Raw genomic sequence first — 24,706 nt, 5'->3', positions numbered from 1 at the left:
GGTTGAGGCATGCACCGAGAACCGAAGGCAGGCTAGCAATTGAGAAGGCGATGCGCACAAGGCCCGATTACGCTATCGCGTTCTGCTCTTGAAGGCAAAGCTCAAGGGTCTCCTAGTTTTGTAGCGTTAGCTACACTGTCCTAACCGAGCCAGTTTCGCGTGACTCCTTAAGAGGTGCTGCGCAAGTGCAAGGATCAGTGGTGTCACACAGCTGGCCATTGGAGCTGGTACCTCCCGCGCACCCGCCGCTGCCGCACGCGACTCGCTGGCGCTGGTCTGCACTTTCCAGAGGAGTGACGTCGAAGCCGAGGCAGACGTACTGGCGCCGGTGCACGCGCACCTATTCGCCTTCGCTGTGCAGTCACCGTCTGATACTGTGCTGGAGCCGCTTGATAGCTCGTCTGACTGGCGTTTGCCAGCGTGGTCAAGCCATGGGAAGGAGAGTGCAAATGCTGCTCAACGGCGCAGAAGCGGTGAAGCTTAATTCAACAGATCCCGAAGTAGTTGCCTGGCAAAAAAAAAATATACATGTGCTCCAACGTCTGTTACAGTCACGCTAGCATTTTGGTATTTGGTGATTTAACTTCCCTGCAATTACTTGGTCGAATGTATCGTTGACGACAATAAAACATAACAATCAGAGTGATTTTGTAAACACGTGCCTAACATTTAGCTTATCTCAAGTTGTTACTTCCATCACTCGACAGAGCACTCATTCATCGAACATTCTTGATCTGTTACTTACGTCACATCCTGAAAACATACCTCCTCTAACTTACCTTGATGGAATAAGTGACCATGTCGTCATACACGGATCATACCAGTGCAAACATAATCGTCCCCAAAAGCTAAAAAAAAATGCTAACTCTATGAAAAAAGAGATTATCAGAGTATGAACAGGGAGCTGAATGAATTCTGGCATTCTTTATCAGTTGACTTCTCGTCACGTTCCGTTGAAACGAATTGGTCCCTTTTTAAAACAGAAATGCACAGGCTTATCAAAAAGTACATTCCCACAATTTCCGTTAAAGAGCGTGCAACGTCATCCTAGTTTAACCGTAAGCTAAAGAGGCTCATGAATAAAAAAAAGGCATTTCAAGCAAGCAAAAACTTCTGATGAGTCGCGCGCGTGGGCAAAATATCGCACTACAGCTAAGATATACGATGCTACCCTAGCCCAGACCAAATGCTCGTTTTTCAATTTCACACTGCCTCAATTTTTGCTTACTAACACAAAACAATTTTGGAAAATTATCAATCCGAAAGAGCGTAAATCATCTGTGTATCTCGAAGACGACACTGGTAATGTCATTCCCAATATCGCGGTCGCGGACACTCTAAATTCTATGTTTTGCTCTGTTTTTACCAAAGAAGTTCATAATCACCTTCCTCAATTTCCATTCTTGAGTGGAAATTCAAGAATGTAAATGCCCGAGATCACAAATGCCCATTATGCCCGAGATCACATTTTCACCCGAAGGTATTGTCAAAATAATTGAATCACTGAAGAAAACTTCATCTGCTGTACCTGATGGTATCAACTCTAAAGTGTTAAAAATACCAAGTACATAACCAGCATTATTCTGTCTCACATTTTTCAACAGTCATTGTCATGCAGCACCCTGCCTCATGAATGGAAGTTGGGTAAGATTGTTCCAGTTCCCAAGAAAGGCCCCTCGAGCTACCGCCCGATCTCTCTAACCAGTGTCTGCTCGAAAATCGCGGAACATGTCATCCATACTCATACCGTCATTTTTTTTCAATTCTGTGAACTTTTTTAATCCAAGTCAACATGGGTTTCAAAAACTTTTTTCCTGCGAAACCCAACTGCACTATTTCTCCACGATATTCATGTTAGCCTCGATCAAAACCTACCCGTAGACGCCCTTTTCATCGATTTCGAAAAAGCTTTCGACAAAGTGCCGCATAAACGCTTGCTATTAAAACTATCGCGACTTAACCTACATCCCCTTGTTTACGATTGGATTAAGGACTTCCTTACTAACCGACAGCTATTTGTGCATGCAAATAATTCATCATCGACCTCATCTCCTCTCTTATCCGGAGTGCCACAAGGCACTGTATTGGGTCCACTCCTTTCCTCATTTACATCAACGAACTACCTAGTAATATTTCTTCAAAAATACGCCTGTTCACCGATGACTGCGTCATTTATCGCCCGATCATTAGCGTCACCGATAACCTAGCGCTCCAAAACGACTTACTAAAATTAGACAAATGGTGCAGTGATTGGTAATGCTGGTGAATACTAACAAAACGTCCGTGGTTTCATTTAACAGACGGCACGACTACCCGGCGTTCAAATATTCCCTTAACGGCAGCCTCATCTCCTCAGAACCTAATGCTAAGTACCTAGGTATTACTCTCTGTGACGACCTCACTTGGACCACTCATATAAACATATTACTAAATGCCGCTAACCGTGCTTTAGGCTATCTTAAGCGAAATATAACACATGCATCTCCTCTGGTGAAACTACTAGCTTACAAAACACTAATCCAACCCAAATTAGAGTATGCTTGTTCCGTCGGGATCCCTTTGAACGCTTTCTAAGCGATCTAATAGAATCAATACAAAACCGCGCGGTTAGATTTTTTTATTCTGATTACTCTTACACTACTAGTGTAACTAACCTAAAGAAAAAAGCAGGCCAGTGTAGTCTTCAGATGCGCCGCAAAATTGCAAGGCTTTCACTCTATCATAAGTTTTTTCATGTTTTGCGTAACTGTTCTCCGATCAATCCAGCTCATCGCATCTCTCAACGCATCAGCCATGATAAAGCCGTATACCCTCCACGTGCCCGCACCGCCACGCATCTGCAATCATTTTTGTCAAGACTGCCATCGACAGGAACAATCTTCCCGCAGACATCGTCCTTCACGTCAATCATGCTCATTTCATGAATTCCGTTGAGTCACACTTTGTAAATATGAACTAACTTGTTTGTTTCTCCCCACCCCTCATGTAAAAGCCTGTGTACAGGGTCCTTGAGGTATTTTCAATAAATAAATAAATAAATAAAAATAAATAAATCATGTGTGTGTCATTGGAGCAGCTAAGCATGATAATCAAGCTAAGCCTAGACAATCAGGAAAGCTAAGAACAATGAGATGAACCTTTCCTAACGCTATGTTATCCTGGCATAGCCGAGCTAAGCCGCTGCAACATATTTTTTTGAAGTATTGTCGAGTGATAGGTGTATCAATTAATTCATCTGCAAAAAGCGTCGTGTGAGCAGTAACTGGGATGCTCACAAGAACTAAAACATATCTAAAACCTAAGATGTGTAATTAACGTAAACATTTCCATTTAGTCTTGATGTTTGGGTTTGGAATGTTCCAATAACATCACCGCAAACACATCAGGTTTTATGGTTTGAGGATAACTTCTTGGGAGCGCTGGTGTTCATTGAGCATGTTGTAGCATCGCAAAGGAAATGTAAAAGAAAACTGTTCTCTCCTTCTTCTGTTTCGTTCTTTTTACGTTTCTTTTGCGCTACTTCAATATGCTCAGTTTTCTGGGTTGTAATTAATTAAGAAAATTAATTAAGAAAGAACGGATACACAACAGCTTTCATCCGCCGTGTGGCACGCCGCATGCCGAGAGATCAGCTTCCCCACCGCGGAGACGCACCTGCGAACGACACACGCGACCCTCCTCCCACGCTGGCCACCCACCGGATACAATGGTATCGAAGAAACCAGCCCACCGAGTCGTCATCCGTATGTTCCGGGAACTAGCGAACAGCTCGCCAGGGTTCTCGGAAAAGCTGGGGTCACGGTGGTTCACAAGCCGGCCTCAACGCTCGCTCGCTTACTACCGCGGCCGAAAGATCGACCATCCCGGGAGCAACACCAGGGCGTGGTCTACAAAGTGTCATGTGCTGACTGTCCAGCGAGCTACATAGGCGAGAGTAAGTGCTTCCTGGAAAGAATGCGCCAACACAAAAACGACGTCAGAAAGATGGAAATGCAACGCAGTGCCCTTGCAGAGCATTGCGAGAAGCACGACCACAAAATTGACTTCGAGGGCGCTTCCATCATAGAAACGGAAAGGAATCTGGGAAGGAGGCTCTTACTCGAGTCGTGGCACATCCAGAACACACCGGCGAATGTGAACCGGTCCCTCGGAACAATGCCTCCGATCTACGTGCACGGCCTCCGGAATGTGAGGGAAGAGAAAGGCGGAGCCAAAAACAAGCTGCGATGAAGCCCCCTGATCAGCACAGTCACCCCTGAAGAAGAGACCAAGCCGGTCTCGAAACGTCGGGTTTCCTCTAAGAATTTGTGGCTGGAGGTATTTCAACTTCTTAATTCTTCTACCCAGCCAGACAGACTTCTGTCGAAATGTTACATTTATGCTGCAATAACACCGTAAAATGATAAGCATAGCAGACTTTCATGTATATCTTCTTAGAGTAGCGTATCCATTTCGAGCCTGGAAACATTGTCTGCGTAGTGGCAAGGTTGCCAGCGGGGGTCATGCGCATTTTTTATTGTACAGAACTAGCACACCACTAGTACCGATTCATCGAAGCGGATGTTTCATTGCCATATCAATAATATTGACACTCTCGACGGGTTTTGCCGTCGCCGTCATGTCCGGTATAAAGTTCAAATTGATTACATTCGAACGCTTCGAACGTTCTACCGCGGGTAAAAACGCGCGAGTGGGGGAGACGAATGCGGCTAAAACACAGATCAAATGAGCCGGCCCATCCGTCGTTCGAAGGCCGCATGCGACAACATGCCCCACTCGGGAGGCCTGCCGTCGAAGCAGAGTGAGACGCCCCGCCCGTCATGAACGAGCATGAAATGACGCAGTGGGGGGGGGAGGGGGTCGCGCGAGCAGAAACATTGAACTTTTGGTTCTATGGGCGCGGTCGTAATAGCTGGCGCGTGCGCGCTATCTCAGCAGCCATCAGCGGGCGGCTCGTATGCGCATCTACGTGCCGCGCTCTCAACGCGAAGCGACTGTGCGGAAAGAGCATCTCTCCCTGACGCGGGCCGTATTCTCTTACACCAGCGTTTTGTAGAGTTACGCCAGATCGGAGAGTTAGATGCCAGCCTCATTTCGTATAACATTAAAATTAGGTGCTATCGGTGACACTGTGCCTTTTTTGGATTAAGCCATATAACGAAAACTGGACTTATATATTTAAGAACAAACACGCAGTATGTTCAAGTCCTGTTAACGTCAATCGGCTTTTTTTATGCCAGGCCCCAATCGCTGCAGGTGAAGCGCAGCGATTGGGGTCATTCATTGTCTAAAAGTTGTATGAACAAGCGCTATAAGAGGGGACTAAGAGAATGAGAGAGTATTTTCGTAAAGTTTCATCGATGAATGGGGGAACAAATGGAGGATGAACCACAGCGCAACTATACCGAGACGAGGACGAAAAGAAAGAAGCACGAAGAATGCTTTGAAAAGGACACTGAGTTAATGACGCACCCGCGTTTGAACGTCATTTTATTCGTTTTAACTCCATCAATGTTAGCCCTGCTAGCGAGTTTGACGTTGAAACTTTTGGCCTTCCGAAATCGCCTCGGAAACAGGGGGCACAGAAACTGCTTTGTTCGCAACGCTTCCTGGCGGACGAGGAATACAATGTAGTGAACGTAGCTGATGTGACAGGCACTTAAGTTCCTTGCTGTTTTTAAGGTTTCAAATGTCAGAGGCGTTCCTGTTGGATATTGCGAAAATTCAAAGTCACTGAACATGACTCGCCGCGTCGACGACAAGCACTACGACAGAAAGTTTAAGCGGATAACAACTCGTTTGTTTACGCGACAAAATAACAGCTTTGCAACTGTTGATGGACGTGTCGTCGTTAACCTGATCCCGTTGTTCTGTCGAGCGAAGAACCTTCTCTTCTTTTTTTTTCTTCTTTTGCAAAACCAATAACTGTCACTGTACCGCGCGATCAGCTTTCACGTTACTCTCGGAGACAACAGACAATAAAAATAATTTGAACGCTGAGAACTGCCTAGCGCAACTTTAAACAAACAAACAAAAAAGAACATTCAAGTCGTTCACAAGCATGTATATGCAAACGTGAGCGAATTACAGGCGCATTTTACTGAATACTTTCTATAGCTGAATTGAGTGTGTATGAAAGGGCACAGGGATAAAACGTTTGAAGGCAGCGTGCAGAAAACAATTGAAGAACTTGTGTTTTGGGGCCCGTAAACTTTTCAGGGCATAAAGAGTACTGGAAGGGCAGTGAAATGATCAATTCATGCGATACTTAGCATAGAAGACTTGTGAAAAAGACGTATAGGGTAGTGATTCTTAGATTATAAACCAACGTTTCGGTCTTAATCCACGGGATTTGCTAGAGCGCGCCACAACCACAGCGACGTCTTTAGCTGCTGTTTCCCGAGTCATATTCTATCGAGCTAACTTTTTGTTCTACAAAATGTTCAGCATCTTTTAAGCATCTGAGCATATCCTGAAATACTCAATATCGTTTTCAATGTATGATTTACCGTGCTATACATGGGTTCTGTTTATATTTTTATGTTTTCGAATTAGCGCACACCTATTGAGGCAGCGAAATATGACACCTTTAAAATCAGCCCACATGACATTGACGTTATTCGTCTGACTGAAGCTATCTAAACATAGGGAAAGGTGATCAATAATGCTTGTGTCATCGGCTCTGTCAAAACTTGGGAGATGTGTACTTGAGCTAAAAGCTTTTGGACAGACGGCAATAAGATTTATCTTCAAAATAAACCAACTTATGATCCAAGGCCGGCCTCTATCAATACATCGTAGTTTTGAGATCGCCCGTCTAGGAGCACTAAATCTAAACTAAATACTGATTTCCTAACTACGAGCGTCCACTATTGAATTAACTGTTGCAAATCATGACTGAAGGCTATATCTAGGAGTAGTTCATATAGGTTTTTTTTGCGAGACTGAGCGCTAAGCTCAGACCAGTCAATGCGTGTTAAGTTGAAATGCGGTCTATACACTGCGCCAAGAATTATCCTTGTTTTATCAGCTTTAATTTGGCACCAGACACTTTCGTGTGTTGGAGCACCAGCCATTTGTACACAATTGATATCAGTCTTGATCACTACAGCAACTCCACCCACACGCGCACCGCGGTCCCTGCGTGTGATTTTACAGTTCGGTTCGGCCTTGCATCATTTCAGTAATCGTGATCCCATGAGGGTCGTAGTGAGCCAGGATGTATTCCAGGCCTACAAACTTGTGAACCAGACTTCTTCCAAATAAGTTGATCAAGGGGAACGCACTCGAATCATATCCTTCCTTCCGTTAGTCATCCCTAACAGCAGCAGAACGGCTTTTAGTACGCTGAACCTTCACGCGGCTACTCTTGGAATTATCCCACCTGTAGACGTCAGAGTCCACGTAAAATTTGTCGTAATTCATGCGCCCGTGACGCCCACTGTCCCTCTCTTGTTTCTCGGAATTCCGTAGCATTTTACGTTTTCGCATTGTTTCTTTCGAAAAGTTACCCGATATAGAGATGCCGCTGCCTTTCTGCTTCCTGCACTGTTCGGAAAACCTCACCTTTTTTTATAGTCGTACAACCTGAGAATTGCAGGTCGAGGTCTGGCTGTTTCCTCCCTATCTTAGGCATTCGTTACATGGTATCGAATTTCACGCCAAGCCTTTATCGACATACGTTTACTAGCAGTTTCGCTTTAAGGTCGGCTACATATTCCTTCTCGCTTTTTGGTATTCCAAATACCATTAGGTTATTCCGCCTACTTCTGTCCTTCAAGCTGTAAATTATGTCCGGCTGCTTCAGAAGAGCACTCTCTAATTTCTTGACTGCTTTTGACAACTGAGCTGTTGTACTCACTTGCTCTTTTATCATTTTAAGGCTGTTTCGACTACCTTCAGTCGCTTGCCCAAGTTCTCTAGATCAGCTTGTATTGCCTTTTGCCCATCACACAACTCCTTTAACATTGTTTTCATTTCTGGTTCAAGGTTCATTTCAACCTCACCGGAAAGCAATAGACACAATGATGCAAAGCCCACAAAAATCACTTTTGTGCACGCCAGTGCGGTGATAGCGCCTATGCCACGTGTCATGTGTCCGCGTTATCAGGCACTGTCACCCTGATGTCTGAAACGTTGTCTGTCCGTGACGTCACTTGTCACATGAGTGTTTTCTATATAGGTACGCTGCTGGCACGAATAAAGGTTGTTGTTATCGTGCCCACCGTCGGAGACAGGCTCCGTTCCTTCTGCCGGCAGCCCGGCTGCGCTCGGCATCCTGCAAGGGCTGAACACAAGCTAGCCGAGGCTAAAACCATCATCATTCTTGTAGGCATGATAACCGGTTCAAGGGACAGCAGAAGGCGATTCATGACATTGCATGCGCTGTGCAACCGTGGCACTGATGCCAAAGTTTGTTGCTGGCTGATTTATACAGTCAGCCATTTCCGTGTCGCTGCCGTTGGTCACCGTGTCGAGTGTGCAATCGCGCGCGGCCAGCTGAGAGAGATAGTAAGTAGTAAGTAGGTGTCTATCCCTTTGGCCAGGGCAGGCGCTCGCAGCGCCACGGGACCCAAATGTTGTGCGCTCCAAACACGACCCCCCACACACACACACACACACACTAGGCAGGCGCTCCGGTTCACAGACGTCCAGATGGCGCACTGGTTCCACGCCCCTAGTTGGTATGATGCGGCTATCTAAAAAAGAACAAAAGGCGATTAGGCGACATTGCGTGCGCTTTGCCGATGTGCCCCCTAGTGAAAATTCATTATTCGTGATGGCGCTTGTGAGACTGACCATCTGGTCTTATTAACCGCCCAGAGCACGTCATAAGAAAGCGTTTGTAAATTTCTGGGAGCCGCGGTAGCATTTTATGAGCCCGAATTATTAAAAGCCTGCGTATTTAAGTTATGGGTACGGTAAATAATCCAGTGCTGAAATTAACCCTGATTCCCTTCGGACGGTGTGCATCAGTTATCTGTCAATTTCAGCACGAAAAAAAAATTAGATTCCGTAAGATTTAGCATAAAAAGATCATAGACCTGGATTCTCCAACCGACAATTGATCAAGAGAGCGAGAAACAGCCTGACAGAATACATAAAATCGATGAAGCATGAATGAACACCAGGTGCCTTCCGTAGTGGTGTGCAGTAATTTGTGTATGCTGAAGTACAAGCGATCCATAGCGCACGCCAGAAAAGGCTGTCACACGTTTATCTACCCGCTCTTTATTTCTTCTCTCCCTATATATATATATATATATATATATATATATATATATATATATATATATAATATATATATAATATATATATATATACAGTTGAAACCCGCAATAACGAAATCGGCGGGGAAAGCACAAAATTTCGCTCTTGCGGGAATTTCGTTGGCGCGAGAATGCGGCAGAAAAGACATGAAATTTACAAAAATATATTTTATTTCCAAAAGTCAGTAAGTTTGCTTTGGCGGGCCTTACCATGCAGCAATTTCATGCCTCTCTATGGGTAATCTCGTCTGCCACGGCACAAAGTTCGCCCCATGCACTGGTCAGTGACGGCGCCACTGCGCTGTCACCAGTACCGTCATCAAGTGCGCCTACAGGCGAACATTCTTCCAGTTCCGCTGGATCACCGCAGAATCGGTGACAGCGAGCTGCACGCAACGCCGAATTCTTCGGCGATGTTCATTTTTTTCCAGCCCTTTTCCACCTCACTGATGATTGCAGCCTTATCTTCCAGCGTGAAAAACTTCCCCTTTTTCGTTGGAGGCGGCATCTTCGCAGGCAGCGAAATCGGACGAAGCAGCCGCAACACAGTTCACGTTGCACTAAGCGACCAAGCAAACGCTCCACAAATGGCTCCACCCACGCGACCATGTGCGCGCAAAGCCGACAGAGCCAAGCCAACCAACGAAACTTCATGAGGAATGTGGATTTGGCTATGTAGTCCGCGATAACGAACAGGTGTTTCGGCAAGCCATCATCATCATCATTGTCGACAGCTTTATGTTTTTGTAAACAATGATGGCGGCTGCTTTTCAAGTGTGCTGTAGCGATAGTTTTGCACAGTTATAAGTGTAGCATGAATACATTTCAGCAGTTTTAGAATGTAGGTAATGTTGCGAGAGTAGATTATTTGCGCACTCGTGTTTCAAAAATTTCGTTAATGAGGGACTGTGGTATGAATATCTTTCGTAGTCGCGAGCTACGAAATGCATTGACTCCTATGGGCGTTCGCCGGTGCTCCGAAAATATTTCGTTGCGGTGAGAATTTCGTTCCCTTGGGATTTCGTTATCGCGGGTTTCGACTGTATATATATATATAATATCTATATATAGATATATATATATATATATACATATATATGAAGGAAAGCAGATGATTTTTCAAGGGCTCATCTGCTTTCCTTCATTCATAGCGAGGGTCTCGTCCTGGCAGACTTGATGCCTTCAGGTAGCATGCGAGGGATATATATATATATACATATATATATATTATATATATATATATATATATATATTATATATATATATATATATATATATTGTGAGACTAGCAGTTCATCGTCTACATCTCTATTAGAAACATCGAAATTTGATTGGATTGGAAAACTTTATTTACGTTCTGCAAGACGCGCTCCGCGCGTAGCGGCGTTTCCCACGTAGCGACCGACAGAGAATACCTGGCGACCGCTTCATGGGCCTGCTGGACAGCCCATTGCTGGTCGGCGAGAAGCAAGCTTCTGAGGGACGTCTCCCACTTGTGTGAGGTAGAGCCGGGATGAGCGTTTCTGCACTCACAGAGCATGTGTGTGAGTGTCGCGGTGACCGCACGAGGGGCACGTGTCGCTGGGGTATGCGTTTGCAGTAAGCGTAGGGTTAGCGCCTGCGACCTGTTAAGTTTCGGATGCGGGGGCGGAAAAATGGGGCGTCAAAGGCAAAAGTGTTGTGTGATGTCGTTATAGGTAATGGGTGCGTCACGGTTGGCTTCTAACTCGGCTAGATGAGGTTTCCCTGTCGGCGCGGTCGGTAAGCGCGCGCTCTGCATCGTGGGCGATCTCGTTGAGGTTGGACGGGGCGCCCGGCCCCCGGCCGAGATGGGCGGGGAACCAGATGACGTGTGATGCTTGAGAGTACTCCTATACACGCTGCGGAGGATGCGTAACCCCACGTTCGAAGGCTTTCATGGCCGCTCTGGAGTCACTGTAGATGACTTCCCGTTTGCTGTCGAGCAAACTTAAGGCTATGGCTACTTGCTCAGCTACTTCGGGGTCTCGGGTGAGGATGGTGGCGGAGTTTAGGATCCGCTGCGTGGATGAAACCGCGGCGAAGGCTCGGTTGTTGCGATATGCAGCAACGTCCACGAGCGAGACCGTCGGTCCGCTCTCACGTCTATACGCTTGAGAAGGGCGATCGCCCGCGCAAGGCGCCTGCATTTTTTTAGTCGGGGTGTACATGCGCGGAATGGGATTGATCGTGATGAGATCTCGGATTTCGCGGGGAAACAGCGTCCACACTGGGGGGGGGGGGTGTCCCGGCCGTCGAGGGAGAAGCCAAGCTCGTGCAGGATATGGCGGTCCGCTTGGTGGTCCTGAGTCGGAGCAACGCGTCCGTTCCTGAGCCTCGGCGATCTCTTCAAGCGTGTTGTGCACGCCGAGCTCGAGGAGTTTCTCCGTGGAAGTGCTGATAGGGAGGCCGAGGGCTCTTTTAACGACCTTTCGAATAAGGGCGTTCAGTTTATCGCGCTCCGTACGTAGCCCTTTGTGCATGGCAGCGACGTACGCAAATGGCACAGAAACAAACGCGTGTAGGAGACGCATCAAGTTGTCTTCTTCCAGGTCTGTGTTGCCGGTTGGCCACTCTACGCACAAGCCGTATGGCGCTATCAGTTCTAGTCTTGAGCTTCTGCACCGTTTGGGTATTGTTCCGCGGCATCGATGATCATGCCAGGACCCTAATACGAGTCTACCCTGGGGGACTGCACGACCATCTCTGGTGTGGAGGATTGATGTTGCGTTCGGCCGGGAGTTGCCATCCTTGGGCTTTGCGCCACGGCGTTTGGGCAGGTATATTGTCACGTGGCCGTGACGTCGACGAAGACAGCAGTCGGCGTTTTCAAGATGAGAATGTTTATTTGGCCGAACTTGTGGCCGTGAAACGGAAAGTTAATTTACAGCAATACACACGGTATGCACTGATAGCGGCGTACAGAGCGTCGACCGTCGATCAACTGACAAGTGGTGAAACGCGTCGGCTTTTATACAGGCGCTATCGAACTTTCCAGCGATATCGCTGCTTGTTGCGCATGTTCTAGAATAAGCTCGAGCGTTCCCGTCTTGCGCGCAATCTTAACAAAACGATCTACTAATCTCGTGAAGCTTCTCGAACACTGAGGCGCGGTTCGCGCTGAGCGTCGCTGGCAGTCTTTGTGGGCGAAAACGGAATACAACAAAAGTGATAATAAGGAACGCACGTGGCAATGCCCCCCTCTGAAAAAGCATCGTCCCGATGCTTAAAACAGAACATGGGGGGGGGGTTATGGTCAATGCACGCAACAATAAATAGCAAAAAAAAAGAAAGTACAATAAACAATAATCGCAAGCAAGAAAGTACAATAATAAAGGAAAAGTACAGCCTTCAGATCACTAACGCGCGTAATACGGCTTGAGGCGCACGACATGGACGACTTCGGGTCGTGCACGGCGCCGCTGAGAGTTCGTAATGCCGTCAGGGACAACCTCGTAGTCGAGTGCGCCGAGGCGTCGAAGTACCCTGTACGGTCCGAAGTATCGTCGAAGAAGCTTCTCACTAAGTCCCCGTCGGCGTATTGGCGTCCATACCCACACACGGTCACCGGGTTGGTATTCCATGTGGCGTCGTCGAAGGTTGTAGCGGCGGCTGTCAGTCGTCTGCTGGTTCTTAATCCTTAGGCGGGCGAGCTGTCGTGCTTCTTCGGCGCGCTGTAGGTAGGTGGTCACGTCGATGTTTTCCTCGTCGGTCACGTTTGGTAACATGGCGTCGAGCGTCGTTGCCGGGCTCCGTCCGTAGACCAACTTGTATGGCGTCATCTGCGTCGTTTCCTGTACGGCCGTGTTGTACGCGAAGGTCACGTACGGAAGGATGGCATCCCACGTCTTGTGTTCGACGTCGACGTACATGGCCAGCATGTCGGCGATGGTCTTATTTAGACGCTCGGTGAGGCCGTTGGTCTGTGGGTGGTACGCGGTGGTCCGGCGGTGGCTTGTGTGGCTGTATTCCAAGATCGCCTGAGTTAGGTCAGCCGTAAACGCCGTACCTCTGTCGGTGATGAGAACCTCTGGGGCGCCGTGTCGAAGGACGATGCTCTCAACGAAGAACTTGGCTACCTCAGCGGCACTGCCTTTGGGCAGGGCTTTTGTTTCGGCGTAGCGGGTGAGGTAGTCGGTGGCCACGACGATCCATTTATTTCCGCAAGTCGACGTTGGGAACGGCCCCAGGAGGTCCATCCCGATCTGCTGGAATGGTCGCCGAGGAGGCTCGATCGGCTGAAGGAAGCCGGCTGGTCTTGTGGGCGGTGTCTTTCGTCGCTGACAGTCTCGGCACGTCCTTATGTAGCGAGTGACGTCGGCGGCAAGGCGCGGCCAGTAGTACTTTTCCTGTACTCGTGCGAGCGTGCGGGAAAGTCCGAGGTGTCCAGCCGTCGGGTCGTCGTGCAGGGCATGCAGAATTTCTGGTCGCAGTCCTGAAGGTACAACGACAAGGTAGCTGGCTCGGGCAGGAGAGAAGTTCTTCTTTACGAGGACGTTGTTTTTCAAGGCAAATGATGCCAACCCTCGCCTGAATACTTTTGGGACAACGATGGTCCTGCCCTCCAGGTATTCAACTAGACTCTTCAGCTCCGGGTCGGCTCGCTGTTGTTCGGCGAAGTCGTCGGTACTTATGGCTCCCAAGAAGCTGTCATCATCGTGGTCGTCGGGCGGTGGTGGGTCGACGGGGGCACGAGACAAGCAGTCGGCGTCGGAGTGTTTCTTTCCGGACTTGTAAACGACGGTAATGTCGAATTCTTGAAGTCGTAGGCTCCACCGTGCGAGCCGACCTGAAGGGTCCTTCAAGTTAGCTAGCCAACACAATGCGTGGTGGTCGCTTACAACTTTGAAGGGCCTGCCGTAGAGGTAGGGGCGAAACTTGGATGTAGCCCAGATGATCGCTAGGCACTCCTTTTCCGTTGTGGAATAGTTCGCTTCTGCCTTTGATAGCGACCGGCTAGCATAACTGATGACCCTTTCCTGCCCGGCAGTCTTCTGCACAAGGACGGCGCCGAGTCCTACGCTGCTTGCGTCGGTGTGGATTTCCGTATCGGCGTATTCATCGAAATGCGCTAGTATCGGAGGCATCTGAAGGCGTCGTTTCAGTTCTTCAAATGCTTCGATTTGCGCCGTTTCCCACTTGAATGGCACGTCGGTCTTCGTGAGGTGAGTTAGCGGCTCGGCGATTCGTGAAAATTCCTTGACGAAGCGCCTGTAGTAGGCGCACAAGCCGAGAAAACGGCGCACGGATTTGGTGTCGCTGGGTGGCGGGAAGGTAGCGATGGCAGCTGTTTTCCGCGGGTCTGGGCGAACACCATCCCTGCTGATAACGTGACCCAAAAACAAGAGCTCCTCGTACGCGAAGCGGCACTTTTCAGGCTTCAAAGTGAGGCCGGAGGTCTTGATTGTTTCAAGTACAGCTTCAAGGCGCCGGAGGTGTTCGTCGAAGCTTGAGGCAAACACAACGACGTCGTCCAAGTACACGAGGCACGTCTGCCACTTCAAGCCAGCCAGCACTGTGTCCATAACACGTTGGAATGTCGCAGGTGCCGAACAAAGACCGAAGGGCATGACCTTGAACTCGAAGAGGCCGTCTGGTGTTATAAAGGCCGTCTTTTCTCGGTCTCTCTCGTCGACTTCGATTTGCCAGTAGCCGGTCTTGAGGTCCATCGACGAAAAGTACTTCGCGTTGTGGAGTCGATCCAGGGCGTCGTCTATCCGTGGTAGAGGGTACACGTCCTTCTTCGTGATTTTGTTCAGGCGACGATAATCGACGCAGAAGCGTAGGGTTCCATCCTTCTTCCTCACTAACACTACGGGAGACGCCCACGGACTCTTGGACGGCTGGATGATGTCGTCGCGTAGCATTTCGTCGACTTGCTTCTTAACGGCGTCCCTTTCTCGCGTCGAAACCCGGTAGGGACTCTGACGGAGTGGTCGAGCATTTTCTTCCGTTATGATACGGTGTTTAGCAAGGGGCGTTTGCCGGACCCGTGATGACGACGAGAAACAGTCCTTGTATTTCTTCAGAAGGCATCGGAGCTGTTGGTGTTGGCGGGCGGGAAGGCTTGGATTTACGTCGAAGGATGGCTCAGGCATTGCGGTTGTCGTTGTAGCTTCGTCAGAATCTGAAAAGGCAAACGCATCGCTGACAGCCAAGATTTCTTCGATGTACGCAATCGTCGTGCCCCTGCTCAGGTGTCTGTATTCTTGGCTGAAATTCGTTAGCATCACGCTTCCTTTCCCTTCATACAGCCGAGCAATGCCTCTTGCGACGCAAATGTCACGGTCTAGCAGCAAACCCTGATCGCTCTCGATGACACCTTCGATGCATTCAGCCGTTTCGGTGCCGACGGGAATTATGATGCTGGATCTAGGAGGAATGGTGACTTGATCCTCGAGCACGTTCAGGGCATGTTGACATGGGTTCGTATCCGGCGGTGTCGCTTTCTCCGACGATAGGGTTATCGACTTGGTTCTTAAGTCGATGACGGCGCCGTGGTCACTTAGGAAGTCCATTCCAAGTATCACATCCCTGGAGCAGTTTTGTAGGATTACAAAGCTCGCAGGATAAGTCCGGTTGTTGATAGTGACTCTCGCCGTGCAGACACCAATCGGCGTTATTAGATGGCCTCCAGCAGTCCGGATCTCGGGGCCTTCCCAAGCAGTCCTAACTTTCTTCAACTTTGCTGCGAACGGTCCACTGACGACGGAATAGTCGGCTCCAGTATCGACGAGAGCGGTGACGTTGTGGCCGTCGATCAGAACGTCGAGGTCGCTAGTCCGCCGTCTTGCGTTGCGGTTACGTCGCGGCGTCGGGTCACGGCTACGTCGGTTTGCACCGCTGCTTCCGCGTTGCGTCGTCAGGTCTGCTTCCGGTCGCAAAGTTTCGTCTTCAGGACGTCGACGTCGTTCGGCGTGCGGCGGGGGCTCGGAACTTCGTCGCGGTGTCGTCGTCGACGGCGGAGGATCTTCAGCATTTCGTCGTTCAGCAACCGCACCTCCACCGGTTGCTGCCCTTAGTTTTCCGGATATGGGCTAGGCGACCGGCCACGGTTTGGGCCAGTGTACTGCCGGCGGTGCGGTGACATGTAGCGGCCGGGCGACGGTGAGCGGGAAGGTCGTCGTTCTTGCCACTGTGTGCCTGTGAGGTAGTCGTCGATGTCGCGAGGCCGTTCGCCTGGCTGCGGGCGCGGCGCGTTGACGGGGAATCCGCGTAGCCCCATCTGACGGTACTGGCAGCGGCGGTACGTGTGGCCGGCCTCCCCGCAGTGGTAGCAGAGCGGGCGGTTGTCGGGGGCACGCCAGACATCGGTCTTCCTCGGCGCGTAGCGCGGGGCATAGCGCTGGGCGACAGGAGGACGGTAGGGTGTCGGTGGTGGTGGCGGCGGCGGCGTCTGGCGGCGGAACTGCTGCGGCGACGCGGCGTCTTGACGTGGACGAGGAGCGGGGGCGTTGCGTCGGGCTGCAGCAGCGTAGCTCATTGCTTGTGGCTCAGGCTGCGCTGGTTCAGGTGTTCCCAGAAATTGCTGGATTTCCTGGCGTACGACGTCGGCGATCGGGTCCACTTGAGGCTGGAAGGAGGGCAACAATTTACGCAGCTCCTCCCGCACGATAGTTCTGATGGTGTCACGCAGGTCATCAGATTGTAGCGCGTGAACCTCCCCGAAGGTCGTCGTAGGAATGCGGCGGTTGTACTGTCTCGTACGCATTTCCAGCGTCTTCTCGATCGCCGTTGCTTCCGTCAGGAATTCTTGGACGGTCTTGGGTGGGTTACGCATCAGTCCAGCGAAGAGTTCTTGCTTGACCCCTCGCATGAGGAAGCGGACTTTCTTTTCCTCGAGCATGTCGGGGTCAGCGTGGCGGAAAAGTCGGTTCATTTCTTCCGTGAAGATGGCCACGTTTTCGTTCGGATGTTGCGCCCGTGTCTCCAACAAGGCCGCGGCCCTTTCTTTTCGGACGACGCTCGTGAACGTCGCCAAAAAATTGCCGCGAAAGAGGTCCCAAGTACGGAGTGAGGACTCCCGATTCTCGTACCAGGTCCTTGCTGCGTCTTCCAAGTAAAAGTACACGTGGCGCAGGTTGTCGTCGGAGGTCCAGTTGTTAAATGTCGAGACCCTTTCAAACGTCTCCAGCCAGGTTTCCGGATCTTCGAATGACGACCCGCGGAAGGTTGGCGGCTCCTTGGGCTGCCGGAGTAGGATCGGCGCAGGCTGCACGGGGTCGGTCATCGTCGCTGCTGTCGGTGTTGGGACTCGGGGCTGCCTGGTTTGTTCGGGAAGGAGCCCGTGCTCTGGCTGTAGTCCCTTCTGCCTGCGGCTTGTTCGACGATCCGGGTTTTCTTTGCCGTCGTCCTCCTCGCGGCTTGGGCTTGGGTCAGCGCTTCGCGGGCGCGTCCGGATCATGGAAGAAGCAGCACCTCCACCAGATGTCACGTGGCCGTGACGTCGACGAAGACAGCAGTCGGCGTTTTCAAGATGAAGACTGTTTATTTGGCCGAACTTGTGGCCGTGAAACGGAAAGTTAATTTACAGCAATACACACGGTATGCACTGATATCGGCGTACAGAGCGTCGACCGTCGATCAACTGACAAGTGGTGAAGCGCGTCGGCTTTTATACAGGCGCTATCGAACTTTCCAGCGATATCGCTGCTTGTTGCGCATGTTCTAGAATAAGCTCGAGCGTTCCCGTCTTGCGCGCAATCTTAACAAAACGATCTACTAATCTCGTGAAGCTTCTCGAACACTGAGGCGCGGTTCGCGCTGAGCGTCGCTGGCAGTCTTTGTGGGCGAAAACGGAATACAACAAAAGTGATAATAAGGAACGCACGTGGCAATATCAACAGCTCCGAGTTCGCGGGGGAACACTTGACACCGATGTGTTTGAGGTAGGATTCGGTGGTTTCGATGGCCTCTTGTAGGGTGGACTCGATGAAGCCACCCGACTCTGTGGAGCGCCATATGGTTACATCGTCCGCGTAGATTGTGTGGCTCAGCCCCTCGATTTTTGAAAGTTGTTCGGATAGTCAGATCATCACGAGGTTGAAGAGTGTCGGTGAGAGGACGGATCCCTGGGGGGTGCGTCGCTGTCCGAGCTCGACTTCTTCCGACACCAGGTCTCCTGCGCAGAGGACAACTCTGCACGCAGTGATGAAGGAGCGGATAAAGTCGTAAAACCGACGCCCTAGCCCGAGGTTTCCGATCGCCTTCAAAATGGACGAGTGTGCGATGTTATAGAAGGCCTTTTCTAAATCGAGGCCGAGTATGGCACGGGTGTCCTGAGTGCTGCCTCCGTCGAGAATCTGATGCTTTAAAAGTAGCATAGCGTCTTGAGTGGATAGTCCTGGCTGGAAGCCAATCATGTGTTGTGGGAGTCAATCGTGATCTTCGAGGTATCGACCGACCCTGTTGAGGACGACGTGTTCAGCCACCTTGGCCACGCATGACGTGAGCGAGATGGGACGCAGGTGATCTAGGCTCGGCGCCTTGCCCGGTTTAGAAATGAGGATCGTGTGGGCGAGTTTCCAGGCATCGGGTAGCTCGCCCTTCTTCCATATTTCGTTGACGCTGTCTGTGAGATAAGTGACGGAGGGGTCGTCCAGGTTGCGTAGAAGCTTGTTGGTGATGCCGTCGGGGCCAGGGGCGGAGCGCACATTGAGTTCGTGGAGAGCTCGCCGCACCTCTTCGACGGAAAAGTCGGCGTCTAACTGAGTGTTGTCGGTACCAAAGTATTCTGGTGAGGAGTCGAAGGGCCCGTGGGAAGCGGGAGATATTTCTGCACGAGGGCCTTGGCGACGTCTTCCGGTGGAACGGTCTGTTTAGCCTGATGGACTATCTTCGCGAGCGAATGACGCTGATTCGTGCGGGCGTTGGTGTCGTTGAGCAAGCGTTTGAGGAGGTTCCAGGATTTGCCATTTCGGACCTTACCGTCAATCGAGTTACAAACCTCGTCCCACTTTTGCTTAGAAAGGGCGCAGCAATGATCCTCCATGTTCTTGTTCAGCTCAGATATGCGTTTACGTAACCTCCGATTCAGGCGCTGTCCTTTCCAGCGGGCCAGTAGAGACTGTTTGGCCTCGAGCAGGTGGGCGAGGCGACTGTCCATCTTCTCGTTTGTAAGTCCGTAGTGATGGTTTAGGTCGCCTTTTCGACGTCGACCTTGAGCTGAGCCGTCCACGTCTCGAGGCTTGGGGCGGCGTCTGGAGGATGTCGTTCTGCGCGGGTCTTCCGGAAAAGGTCCCAGTCGACCCACGTATAGAACTTGGTCTTCTTGCCGACAGTGGGGAGATGTACGGCCAGTAAGAAATGGTCGCTACCAAGATCTACCGCGAGGTTGGACCAACGGGCGTCGGCGATGTTCTTGACGAAGCAGAGATCCGGGGTGGTGTCTCTTTGTGTTGATGTGCCGGTGCGTGTAGGGAAACCTTGTCCGTGATAAGAACAAGGTCCATGTCGTTAGCGTTTTGCCAAAGCTCGTTACCCTTGGGGGTGTCGTACGCGTACCCCCAGGCAAGATGTGTGGCGTTAAAGTCACCCGCGATCACTAGCGGGTTGCACTCTGCGAGACGGATGGCTTTCTGGAACAGGCGTGTGAACCGTTGTCTGTGGTGGCTGGGGCTGCTGTACATATTGAGGATGTACACGCTTTGTCGGGATGTGTTTCCAGGGAGAGTCTCTACCATAACATGTTCGATTTCGGGCTCATCAAAGCTGTGTGCTATGCAGGTAATCTTGTTACCAACCAGCGTGGCGGTACCGCGTCCTCCCGAGGGACCGGACATCCACTGGTATCCGGAAAACGTCGCGGTTGGTACTACGGTTTCTTGTAACAGGATGAAGTGGGGTTTGGCCTCGTGACTACGGAGGTATTGGTGCAGGGAGGCTTTCTTATGGGCGAAGCTCCTGCAGTTCCACTGCCAGATTCGCAACTCGTCATTTGGCGTGGCCATCTTGAAGCATGTTGGTGTTGGCCTGAGCACCAGACGGGTGCAAAAGGGCCGCGTGAGGGGGTGAACTTGGTGTGGTTGTGAGCTGAGAGACCGGCTTACCCGCGGCGACGGCAGGGGCGACGACGTGGTCTAGGTAGTGTTCCACCTGGCCCAACCGATTACCGTGGGCCGACTGTATAAGGGCCATACTCTTACCCAGGAAGCGAAGGCTCTCCTTAATCGCTGAAAAATCGCGCGTTTAGCGCTCTCGCCATCGTCATTATCGACGCCTACGGGCTGCGGCTGTGACGAAGCGACTGCATTGGCGGCGTGACCGGTAGTAAGTGTAGCGGTGGACGCGCTTCTGTCGTTTTTAGTTCGACGATGGCGACCGTGAGTTTGCGTATTGTTTCTTTCATCATCGCGTTTTCGCGCTTTAGAAATTATATTTCAGATGTGGTGTGTGTGTGTCGTGCTCTGGGAGTAAACCCGACCCTACCTGTGCTGTAGCTTGTCCTTTGCTCCTGACGGTGTCCACCCAGGTAAGGGCTCCTCGCTTATTGTTGGCTTTGCTTGCCGGTGATGGTGCTGACGGGCTCGACAATCGTTGATCATGCACACCGCTATGGCCGGGGTGGCATCCGGAAAGAGAACCGGAGAGAGACCCGGGACGGGAGCCGGAACGGCATCAGGATGCAGACCCATTGGGCGCCCTACGTCGTTTACTGCGGGAACGGGCCCGAGGATGGCTCCGGGACCTCGATGCACGTCTGGAGCGGCTTTTGGAACGACCCCTGGATCGGGATCGGTTGCCACCGGACCGATCATCTGTCGCATGTTTCGAAGGTTCGTCGACGTGAGTGGCTGCGTTGGGCTTGGACCTTGCATCACGATCGTCGTTGTCGCCTCGCGTTGAGCGTGCTCGCTCCCATCGTCGTCATCGCACCACGTAGGGAATGTTGTAGCGTTCTTTGCATGCCTTGTCGGCAGTGAGGTGGTCTCCTCCACAAAGCTTGCATTTGGGGGTACAACGATACCGATCAGGGTTCGCGGCACCGCAGCCTCGGCACATCACGTCTCCGGGGTTAGGACAAACGTCCGCACGATGGCCGAGCCGGCCGCAGGCACAGCAAATATCTATCTGCCTGCGGTATAGTGTATGTAGTACATTGCAATAGCACCGACCCATATCGCACGAAGTTGGGAACGCGATGTCGACCAAAGGCCACGATTACTGCGGTGGTACTGCCGATGCGCTTGGTGGCCAGGGCCAGTGGATTCCTGTCGTTAACAAATCTTTGCATCGATGTCCGCCGAACTGTCTTGCACGGGGATCCCCCGGATGGCGCATGTGCATGTAGAATACGGTGCCGCTTCGTAGGCACTCACTTCGTAGGTCATATAAGCGATGCGGATTCCTTTATTGCCCACGTAGCGGTTGGCATTATCTCTTCTCGGCGTGCTCGCCACTAAGATATTCTGCTTACTGTTTGGGCAGAGCGTGTCTGCATGCTGTTCCATAGGGATGATACCTACCGGATGGCAATGGCGTCGGCGACGATCGTTGGGCCAAGCTTAGCGATATTAAGGCCCCCTCTGGCTCTTATAATGATGCGTATGTCGTCCTTCGGTAGTTGCGGCATTCGGCTCGCTCTGATGATTTCGTTCCTGATGTTTTCACTATCGCAGGGCTTGTTCCCTCCATGTTTCAAAGCGCCATTAGGCGGTGTAGGTTTGGAGCCCACCTTTTGGGTTAGTGCACGGCAAGACGAGGTGGTCTGCCAGCCTTGGTCTGGTGTGATTTCTTCAGGGTCAATGTCCTCCCCCGATACGTAGCATTCCATGGCGCCGTGACAGAATGCAGCCGCAGTAGCAGCAACGACGTGGTAGAGCGCAGCGAGCCAGCCGCGGCGCCGTGTTAGCCCGCGCGCGCCACGTCGAAGCAAAGAGGGCACTCGTTAGGGCTAGCTGGGCGGCGAGCGAGCGACGATAGAAAAGGCGTTGAAAAACGTAGAAATACGCACTCACTGCACTCAAAAAAGTGTCGTTAGGGTCCTTTTGTCTTCAGGATGTTGCTGTGTACCGACATACCGTTGAAATCAGAAAAAAAAGCCTTACGGAAACGTTGAGTAAAGCGGGAGCCGAAGTGAACACGTCCCCACACTTCGGCTATTGTCAAACATCGTAATCATCATAATCTTTCACCTGGTGCGACTGCGCTGATGTCTCTTCCTGTATAACCTTTCTACTGTGTCGTACCGGACGTCGTCTCATAAGTGGTGGAGGGGCTATATATATATATATATATATATATATATATATATATATATATATATATATATATATATATATTAGTGGGAAAAGAATCACGCGGACCCCAATTGAATAAAGAATGAAGAAAGAAACTACGACTTTCGTTGGTTCGGCACTGTATATTTTCACTAACCTTTCGTCTGGTGGACCAGACTTTGTCAAAGTAAGAAGTACATCGCGGTGGGTTTCCTTATAAACACGCTTAAAGTAGATAGTTTCAAAGAATTTATCGATAGCAAGAATGACAACATAAGATAGCGGTCACACGCAGTCGACATAGATTCATGCGCGCACATTTGGGACTCGTGGCAGCGAAGTCAGGTTACACAGAGTAAGATAGATTGCACACGCAGTTGATATGGCATTACACACTAGTGATATGACAGAATTATTGGATTGCACGTCACATGGAGGAAAAGGCGGGGGGGGGATGACATCAGATCTGCGCTTTATCTATTTTTTTCGCGGGAACGTAGTCACATGCTAGCATTAAACTGCAAACAGTCTGAGATCGCAAACAGAAAATCTACGCAGCACTAAGATCAATTTTTACTTTTTAACTTCTCCTGAAGTACGCTTCAAACACATCAAGGTTAATACGAGAAGAAACTAAAAAAACTAAAAAAAGAGAGAAAAAACAAAAAAAACCGCCAGGCCTGCGCTGAAAACGCAGCACAGTCACAGCGAAAGCTGGAAGAGCGGCGTTTCAAGAGCCCGTTGTAAGCTCTCTTGGGGCTACAATACAAGTACACTAGAAAGGTACCCACTACGCCATAAATCAAATTTTCGTGAAGTTGGGAAGCGCCTACTAAGCCATTATTCGTCATTCTGCGGAGAAGCGATGCACCAGCTACACGTCTGTAAGGGATTATGTGCACTTTTGTTGACGCGACGACTGATGACGATGAAGAATTACGGCTCAGCCCTTTGTAATGGGTTGGAAGCTTTAAACGGCCCACCAGTTATGTAATTTGCACTGGGTGACGCCCGGTCGCTATTTCCCTCTGCCGTCATGCTGTATAACATACGCTGACGTGGGAGAGAGACGGGGGAGGGGTGCGAAGAACTCTACTGAGACCCCGAGGAAATGGATCATGCGCTTATGGGCTTCCTTGGCAACCAATACAAGTGCACTTGCGAGGAACCCACTACGCTATAAATCATTGTAATTTTTGAGAAGTAGGGCAGCAGGCACTGTGCCATTTTTCGTCATTCTACGGAGAGCCGTGCTATCTGCTAAACGCATGCAAGGAATTATGCGCACTTTGTTGATGCTGTGCCTGATGACGACGAAGAATTATAGCAGAGACCTTTGTAATGGGTTGGAAGCAATCAACAACCTACTCGTTGCGCAATTCGCATTGTGTGACGCCTGGTTATAGAATTCGCGTTGTGCGACGCTTGGTGCTTATTTTACTCTTCTACCACGCTATATTGCATATGCTAATGTGGTTCGTTCCCGACACGAAGCCTGTATAGGACCTTTTTGCAAAGCAATTTCAACCACCGGCATGGCTCAGAGGTTGAATACTGGGCTCACACGCAGAGGGCCCAGGTTCGAACCTCGTTCCATCCTGGAATTTTTTTCTTATAGTTTTTTTTCTTATTTCGAGCGATACTGGTTACGGACACCGGCGGCGGCGGCGGACAACTACGGCGCCAAAAACGGCCGGTGAAATGATCTCATAACAGCTTTCGCTGTAAAACAGCACAGACACTGTACATGATGCACACAACTTAGTACGTATACACGTAGTCTGGTATGAAATCTGAAAAATAGTGGGTGATTACCAACGTAACCGTAGAAGAAACACGAGCGATATTAGAAACAGAGCTGCCTATCCTGTTGAAGACGAGGTTATGATTAATAGTGCTTAGTGGGAACGCTTGTAAGTGTACCTGTGCTTTCGTTGATACCGGATGAGACGGTGTTAAACTTATAGATTAGGTAAGACTAGCGGGCTTCACGATCATGATGAGAACGAAAGCCTGACTCAAGTATAGTGGCCCGAATATGCGTTTTGATAATGGTAGGCTAGGAAGCTTATTGGAATGCTATCTACGGTTGTTAAAGCGTATTCTAACTGAAGTTTACGTTTGGCCAATGTACTGTTTTTTGCAGACGGTACCCTCAAGCATGTATATAACGTTAGAACTATCGCAATTAAATGAACCTCG

This window comes from Rhipicephalus sanguineus, chromosome 9, assembly GCF_013339695.2.
Source record: "Rhipicephalus sanguineus isolate Rsan-2018 chromosome 9, BIME_Rsan_1.4, whole genome shotgun sequence".
Lineage (NCBI taxonomy): Eukaryota > Metazoa > Arthropoda > Arachnida > Ixodida > Ixodidae > Rhipicephalus > Rhipicephalus sanguineus.
Note: the sequence above shows the minus strand (reverse complement) of the source record.